The sequence below is a fragment of the Salvelinus namaycush genome, chromosome 5, assembly GCF_016432855.1.
Source record: "Salvelinus namaycush isolate Seneca chromosome 5, SaNama_1.0, whole genome shotgun sequence".
Taxonomy (NCBI): Eukaryota; Metazoa; Chordata; class Actinopteri; order Salmoniformes; family Salmonidae; genus Salvelinus; species Salvelinus namaycush.
In genome coordinates this window covers 69,089,770-69,098,878 of record NC_052311.1, presented here as the reverse complement: position 1 = coordinate 69,098,878, position 9,109 = coordinate 69,089,770, and positions in this window count along the sequence as shown.

The window sequence follows — 9,109 nt, the reverse complement described above, 5'->3', positions numbered from 1 at the left end:
TCTCTCTTACATTCTAACCTGTTTTCTTTCTCGTCTCTCTTACATCCTCTGTTTTCTTTCTCTCTTACATTGCTCCTGTTTTCGTGTTCTCTCTCTAACATTCTCCTGTTTCTTCTCTCTCTTACATTCTCCTGTTTTTCTTTTCTTCTCTCTTACATTTTCCTGTTTGTTTTCTCTCTCTTACACTCTCCTGTTTTCATTCTCTCTCTACTTCGTGTTCCCTACATTCTCCTGTTTTCTTTCTCTCTCTCTTACATTCTCCTGTTTCTTTCTCTCTCTCTTACTCCCTGTTTCTTCTCTTTACTTCTCTGTTTCTCTCTCTACTCTTATACATTCTCCTGTTTTCTTTCTCTCTCTCTTTACATTCTCCCTGTTTTCCTTTCCTCTCTTACATTCTCCTGTTTTCTTTCTCTCTTACATCTCCTGTTTTCTTTCTCTCTCTCTTAATTCTCCTGTTTTCATTCTCTCTCTTGACATTCTGCCTATTTTTCTTTCTCCTCTCTCTTTACATTCTCCTGGTTTTCCTTTCTCCTCTCTACATTCTCCTGTTTTCTTTCTCTCTTCTTACCATTTCCTGCTTTTTCATTCTCTCTCTCTACATTACCTTTCTTCTCTATTTATTCCCTGTTTTCTTTCTCTCTCACATTCTCCTGTTTTCTTTCTCTTACGTCTCTTCTTTCACATTCTCCTGTTTTCTTTCTCTCTCTCTTTACATTCTCCTGTTTTTCTTTCTCTCTCTTACATCTCCTGTTTTCTTTCCTCTCTCTTCATTCTCATGTTTTTTTCTCTCCAACATTCTCCGTTTTCATTCTCTCTCTGTCATTCTCCTTTTTTCTTTCTCCTCTTGCATTCGCTGTTTTCTTTCTCTCTCTTACTTCTCACTGGTTTTCTTCCTTCTCTTCTCGTTTTTCTTCACTAATTCTCCTGTTTTCTTCTCTCTCTTACATTCTCCTGTTTTCTTCTTTCTCTCCTTACATTCTCCTGATTTTCTTTCTCTCTACACCCGTTTCTCAATCAATTTCACTTCAAATCAAGGGTCTTTAGTTGGCATGGGAAACATTTGTTAACATTGCCAAAGCAGTGATGTATGATATGATCAAAGTGAAATAAACAATACAAATTAACGTAAACATTACACATACAGGAAGTTTCAAAACAATAAAGACTTACAAATGTTATATTATTATATACAGTTGTTGTAACAATGTACAAATGGTTAAACACACAGTTAAAATAAAATAACATAAAATATGGGTTGTATTTTAGCAATGGTGTTTTTGTTCTTCAACTGGTTGCCCTTTTTCTTGTGGCAACAGGTCACAAATCTTGCTGCTGTGATGGCACACTGTGGAATTTCTCCAGTTAGAATGGAGTTTACTCAAATGGATTTGTTTTCAATTCTTTGTGGATCTGTGTAATCTGAGGAAATATGTCTCTCTAATTGGTCCTTACATTGGGCAGGAGTTTAGGAAGTGCAGCTCAGTTTTCACCTCATTTTGTGGCAGTGTGCCACATAGCCTGTCTTCTCTGAAGCCATGTCTGCGCTACGGCGGCCTTCTCATATGCAAGGGCTTGCTCACTAGGTCTGTACATAGTCAAAGCTTTTCCCTTAAGTTTGGGTCACGTACAGTGGTCAGGTATTGCCACTGTGTACTCTCTGTTTTAGGGCAACTAGGCATTCTAGTTTGCTCTGTTTTTTTGTTATTCTTTCCAATGTGTCCAAGTTAATTACTTTTTGTTTTCTCATGATTTGGTTGGGTCTATTGTGTCTGTTGTCCTGGGCTCTGTGGGGTGTTTTTGTGTTTTGAACATAGCCTAGGACCAGCTTGCTTAGGGGACTCTTCTCCAGGTTCATCTCTCTGTAGGTGATGGCTTTGTTATGGAAGGTTTGGGAATCGCTTCCTTTTAGGTGGTTGTAGAATTTAACGGCTCTTTTCTGGATTTTGATAGTTAGTGGTATCGGCCTAATTCTGCTCTGCATGCATTTTTGGTGTTCTACGTTGTAACAACGGAGGATATTTTTGCAGAATTCTGCATGCAGAGTCTCAATTTGGTTTTGTCCCATTTTGTGAAATCTTGGTTGGTGAGCGACCCCAGACCTCACAACCATAAAGGGCCAATGGCCTATGACTGATTCAAGTATTTTTAGCCAGATCCTAATTGGTATGTTGAAATTTTATTCCTTTTGATGTGCATGAAGGCCCTTCTTGCCTTGTCTCTCAGATCGTTCACAGCTTTGTGGAAGTTACCTGTGGTGCTGATGTTTAGGCCGAGGTATGTATAGTTTTTTGTGTGCTCTAGGGCAACGGTGTCTAGATGGAATTTGTGGTCCTGGTGACTGGACCTTTTTGGAACACCATTATTTTGGTCTTACTGAGATTTACTGTCAGGGCCCAGGTCTGACAGAATCTGTGCAGAAGATCTAGGTGCTGCTGTAGGCCCTCCTTGGTTGGTGACAGAAGCACCAGATCATCAGCAAACAGTAGACATTTTGACTTCGATTCTAGTAGGGTGAGACCGGCTGCTGCAGACTGTTCTAGTGCCCGCGCCAATTCGTTGATATATATGTTGAAGAGGTGGGCTTAAGCTGGCATCCTGTTCTCACCCCACGACCCTGTTGAAGAAATGTGTGTTTTTTTTTGCCAATTTTAACCGCACACTTGTTGTTTGTGTACATGGATTTTAATAATGTCGTATTTTTACCCCAACACCACTTTCCCATCATTTTGTATAGCAGACCCTCATGCCAAATTGAGTCGAAGGCTTTTTTGAAATCAACAAAGCATGATAAAGACTTTGCTTTGTTTTGGTTTGTTTTGGTTGTCATTAGGGTTGTAGGGTGAATACATGGTCTGTTGTACGGTAAATTTGGTAAAAAGCCATTTGACATTTGCTCAGTACATTGTTTTCATTGAGGAAATGACGAGTCTGCTGTTAATGATAATGCAGAGGCTTTTCCCAAGGTTACTGTTGACGCATATTCCACGGTAGTTATTGGGGTCACAATTGTCTCCACTTTTGTGATGGGGTGATCAGTCCTTGGTTCCAAATATTGGGGAGATGCCAGAGCTAAGGACGATGTTAAAGAGTTTTAGTATAGCCAATTGGAATTTGTTGTCTGTATATTTGATCATTTCATTAAGGATACCATCAACACCACAGGCCTTTTTTTGGGTTGGAGTTTTTATTTTGGTCCTGTAACTCATTCAAGGTAATTGGAGAATCCAGTGGTTCTGGTAGTCTTTAATATTGATTCTAGGATTTGTATTTGATCATGTATATGTTTTTGCTCTTTATTCTTTGTTTAGAGCCAAAAAGATTGGAGAAGTGGTTTACCCATACATCTCCATTTTGGATAGTAATTCTTCGTGTTGTTGTTTGTTTAGTGTTTTCCAATTTTTTCCCAGAATTGGTTAGAGTCTATGGAGTCTTCATTACATTGAGCTGATTTCTGACGTGCTGTTCCTTCTTTTTCCGTAGTGTATTTCTGTTTGTTTTTAGTGATTCACCATAGTGAAGGCGTAGACTCAGGTTTTCTCCGGGTCTCTATGTTTTTGGTTGGACAGGTTTCTCAATTTATTTCTTAGATTTTTGCATTCTTTATCAAACCATTTGTCATTGTTGTTTCATTTTCTTCGGTTTTCTATTTGAGATTTTTTAGATTTGATAGGTAAGCTGAGAGGTCAAATATACTGTTAGATTTTCTACTGCCAAGTTTACAACCTTCACTATTGCGTGGAACATTTACCCAGGAAGTTGTCTAAAAGGGATTGAATTTGCTGTTGCCTAATTGTTTTTTGGTAGGTTTCCAAACTGCATTCCTTCCATCTATAGCATTTCTTAATGTTACTCAGTTCCTTTGGCTTTGATGCCTCATGATTGAGTATTGCTCTGTTCAAGTAGACTCTCTCTCTTACATTCTCCTGTTTTCTTTCTCTCTCTTACATTCTCCTGTTTTCTTTCTCTCTTACATTCTCCTGTTTTCTTTCTCTCTCTCTTACATTCTCCTGTTTTCTTTCTCCTCCTCTTACATTCTCCTGTTTTCTTTCTCTCTCTTACATTCTCCTGTTTTCTTTTCTCTCTCTCTTACATTCTCTGTTTTCTTTCTCTCTCTCTCATCTTACATTCTCCTGTTTTCTTTCTTCTCCTCTCTTACATTCTCTGTTTTCTTTCTCTCTCTCTACATTCTCCGTTTTTCTTTCTTCTCTCCTCTTCATCTCCTGTTTTCTTTCTCTCTCTCTTACATCTCTCCTGTTTTCTTTCTCTCTTACATTCTCCTGTTTTCTTTCTCTCACTCTCTTACATTCTCCTGTTTTCTTTCTCTCTCTTACATTCTCCTGTTTCTTTCTCTCTTACATTCTCCTGTTTTTTCTTTCTCTCTCTCTACTTCTCTGTTTTCTTTCTCTTCTACATTCTCCTGTTTTCATTCTCTCTCTCTTACATTCTCCTGTTTTCTTTCTCTCTCTTACATTCTCCTGTTTTCTTTCTCTCTCTCTTACATTCTAGTGTTTTCTTTCTCTCTCTTACATTTTCCTGTTTTCTTTCTCTCTCTCTTACATTCTACTGTTTTCTTTCTCTCTCTCTTACATTCTCCTGTTTTCTTTCTCTCTCTTACATTCTCCTGTTTTCTTTCTCTCTCTTACTTCTCCTGTTTCTTCTCTCTCTACATTCTCCTGTTTTCTTTCTTTCCTCTTACATTTCCGTTTTCTTTCTCTCTCTTACATTCTCCTGTTTTCATTCCTCTCTTACTCTCTGTTTTCTTTCTCTCTCTTTACATTCCTGTTTTCTTCTCTCTCTCTTACATTCTCCTGTTTTTCTTTCTCTCTTACATTCTCCTGTTTTCTCTCTCTCTCTCTTACATTCTCCTTTTTCTTTCTCTCTCTCTTACATTCTTCCTGTTTTCTTCTCTCTTACATTCTCCTGTTTTCTTCTCTCTTACATTCTCCTGTTTTCTTTCTCTCTCTCTTACATTCTCCTGTTTTCTCTCTCTCTTACATTCTCCTATTTTCTTTCTCTCTCTCTTACATTCTCCTGTTTTCTTTCTCTCTCTTACATTCTCCTGTTTTCTTCTCTCTCTTACATTCTCCTGTTTTCTTCTCTCTCTCTTACATTCTCCTGTTTTCTTTCTCTCTCTTACATTCTCCTGTTTTCTTTCTCTCTTACATTCTCCTGTTTTCTTTCTCTCTTACATTCTCCTGTTTTTCTTTCTCTCTCTCTTACATTCTCCTGTTTCTTTCTCTCTCTTACATTCTCCTGTTTTCTTTCTCTCTCTTACATTCTCTGTTTTTTCTTTCTCTCTCACATTCTCCTGTTTTCATTCTCTCTCTACATTCTCCTTTTTTCTTTCTCTCTCTTACATTCTGCTGTTTTCTTTTCTCTCTCTTTACATTCTCCTGTTTTCATTCTCTCTTACATTCTCCTGTTTCTTTCTCTCTCTCTACATTCTCCTGTTTTCTTCTCTCTTACACTCTCGCTGTTTTTCATTCTCTCTCTTTCATTCTCCTGTTTCTTTCTCTCTACATTCTCCTGTTTTCTTCTCTCTCTCTTACATTCTCCTGTTTTCATTCTCTCTCTTACATTCTCCTGTTTTCTTTCTCTCCTCTTACATTCTCCTGTTTTCTTTCTTCTCTTTACATTCTCCTGTTTTCATTCTCTCTCTACATCTCCTGTTTTTCTTTCTCTCTCTTACATTCTCCTATTTTCTTCTTCTCTTACATTCTCCTGTTTTCTTTCTCTCTCTCTCATTTCTCTGTTTTCTTTCTCTCTCTCTTACATTCTCCTGTTTTCTTTCTCTCTTACATTCTCCTGTTTTTTCTCTCTCTCTTACATTCTCCTTTTTTCTTTCTCTCTTACATTCTCCTGTTTTCTTTCTCTCTCTACATTCTCCTGTTTTCTTTCTCTCTCTCTTACATTCTCCTGTTCTTTCTTCTCTCTCTTACATTCTCCTTTTTTCTTTCTTCTCTCTTACATTCTCCTGTTTTCATTCTCTCTTACATTCTCCTGTTTTCTTTCTCTCTCTTTACATTCTCCTGTTTCTTTCTCTCTCTCTTACATTCTCTGTTTTCTTTCTCTCTCTCTTACATTCTCCTGTTTTCTTTCTCTCCTCTTACATTCTCCTGTTTTCTTTCTCTCTCTCTTACATTCTCCTGTTTTTCTTTCTCTCTCTCTTACATTCTCCTGTTTTCTTTCTCTCTCTCTTACATTCTCCTGTTTTCTTTCTCTCTTTCATTCTCCTGTTTTCTTTCTCTCTCTCTACTCTCCTTTTTTCTCTCTCTCTTTACATTCTCCTGTTTTCTTTCTCTCTTACATTCTCCTGTTTTCTTTCTCTCTCTCTTACATTCTCCTGTTTTCTTTCTCTCCTTACCTCTCCTGTTTTCTTCTCTCTCTCTTACATTCTCCTGTTTTCTTTCTCTCTCTTACATTCTCCTGTTTTCTTTCTCTCCTCTCTTACATTCTAGTGTTTTCTTTTCTCTCTCTTACATTTCCTGTTTTCTTCTCTCTCCTCTTACATTCTCCTGTTTCTTTCTCTCTCTCTTACATTTCTCCTGTCTTCTTTCTCTCTTACATTCTCCTGTTTCTCTCCTCTTACATTCTCCTGTTTTCTTCTCTCTCTTCATACATTCTCCGTTTTCTTTCTCTTCTCTCTACATTTTTCCTGTTTTCTTTCTCTCTCTTACATTCTCCTGTTTTCTCATTCTCTCTCTTACATTCTCCTATTTTCTTTCTCTCTCTTACATTCTCCTGTTTTCTTTCTCTCTCTCTTACATTCTCCTGTTTTCTTTCTCTCTTACATTCTCCTGTTTTCTCTCTCTCTCTCTTACATTCTCCTGTTTTCTTTCTCTCTCTCTTACATTCTCCTGTTTTCTTTCTCTCTTACATTCTCCTGTTTTCTTTCTCTCTTACATTCTCCTGTTTTCTTTCTCTCTCTCTTACATTCTCCTGTTTTCATTCTCTCTCTTACATTCTCCTTTTTCTTTCTCTCTCTCTTACATTCTCCTGTTTTCTTTCTCTCCTTACATTCTCCTGTTTTCTTCTCTCTCTTACATCTCCTCTGTTTTCTTCTCTCTCTCTTACATTCTCCTGTTTTCTTTCTCTCTCTTACATTCTCCTGTTTTCTTTCTCTCTCTACATTCTCCTGTTTTCTTTTCTTCTCTTACATTCTTCCTGTTTTCTTTCTCTCTCTCTTAACATTCTCCTGTTTTTTCTTTCTCTCTCTTTAACATTCTCCTGTTTTCTTTCTCTCTCTTACATTCTCGTTTTCTTTCTCTCTCTCACATTCTCCTGTTTTCTTCTCTCTCTTACATTCTCCTGTTTTCTTCTCTCTCTGCTTCTCTTTTTACATTCTCTGTTTTCTTTCTCTCTCTTACATTCTCCTGTTTTCTTCTCTCTCTTACATTCTCCTGTTTTCTTTCTCTCTCTCTTACATTCTCCTGTTTTCTTTCTCTCTTACACTCTCCTGTTTTCATTCTCTCTCTTTCATTCTCCTGTTTTCTTTCTCTCTTACATTCTCCTGTTTTCTTTCTCTCTCTTACATTCTCCTGTTTTCATTCTCTCTCTTACATTCTCCTGTTTTCTTTCTCTCTCTCTTCTTCTCCTTTTTTCTTCTCTCTTACATTCTCCTGTTTTCATTCTCTCTCTTACATTCTCCTGTTTTTTCTTTCTCTCTCTTTACATTCTCCTTTTTCTTTCTCTCTCTTACATTCTCCTATTTTCTTTCTCTCTCTTACATTCTCCTGTTTTCTTTCTCTCTCTCTTACATTCTCCTGTTTTCTTTCTCTCTTACATTCTCTCTGTGTTTTCTCCTCTCTTTACATTCTCCTGTTTTCTTCTCTCTTACTTCTCCTGTTTTCTCTCTCTCTTACATTCTCCTGTTTTTCTTTTCTCTCTCTTACATTCTCCTGTTTCTTTCTCTCTCTTACATTCTCCTTTTTTCTTTCTCTCTCTTACATTCTCCTGTTTTCTTTCTCTCTTACATTCTCCTGTTTTCTTTCTCTCTCTCTCATTCTCTCCTTTTTCTTTCTCTCTCTACATTCTCCTGTTTTCTCTCTCTCTTACATTCTCCTGTTTTCTCTCTCTCTTACATTCTCCTGTTTTCTTTCTCTCTCTACATTCTCCTGTTTTTCTTTCTCTCTCTACATCATTCTCCTGTTTTCTTTCTCTCTCTTACATTCTCCTGTTTTCATTCTCCTCTCTCTTACATTCTCCTGTTTTTCTTTCTCTCTCTTACTTCTTCCTGTTTTCTTTCTCTCTGTACATTCTCCTGTTTTCTTCTCTCTCTTTACATTCTCCTGTTTTCTTCTCTCTCTCTCTTACATTCTCCTGTTTTTCTTTCTCTTCTCTTACATTCTCCTGTTTTCTTTCTCTCTCTTACATTCTCCTGTTTTCTTTCTCCCTCTTACATTCTCCTTTTTTCTTTCTCTCTCTTACATTCTCCTGTTTTCTCATTCTCTTCTCTTACATTCTCCTGTTTTCTTTCTCTCTCTCTTACATTCTCCTGTTTTCTTCTCCTCTCTTACATTCTCCTGTTTTCTTTCTCTCTCTCTTACATTCTCCTGTTTTCTTTTCTCTCTCTTACATTCTCCTGTTTTTTTCTTTCTCTCTTACATCTCCTGTTTTCTTCTCTCTCTCTTACATTCTCCTGTTTTTTCTCTCTCTTACATTCTCCTGTTTTCTTTCTTTCTCTCTTACATTCTCCTGTTTTCTTTCTCTCTCTTACATTCCCTGTTTTCTTTCTCTCTCCTTACATTCTCCTGTTTTTCTTCTCTCTCTTACATTCTCCTGTTTTTCTTTCTCTCTCTTACATTTCTCCTGTTTTCTTTCTCTTTTTCCTTTTTACATTCTCCTGTTTCTTTCTCTCTCTCTCTTACATTCTCCTGTTTCTTTCTCTCTCTCTTACATTCTCCTGTTTTCTTTCCTCTCTCTTACATTCTCCTGTTTTCATCTCTCTCTCTTACATTCTCCTGTTTTTTTTCTTTCTCTCTCTTACATTCTCCTGTTTTCTTTCTCTCTTACATTCTCCTGTTTTCTTTCTTTCTTACATCTCCTGTTTTTTCTTTCTCTCTTCTCTTACATTCTCCTGTTTTCTTCTCTCCTCTTACATTCTCCTCCC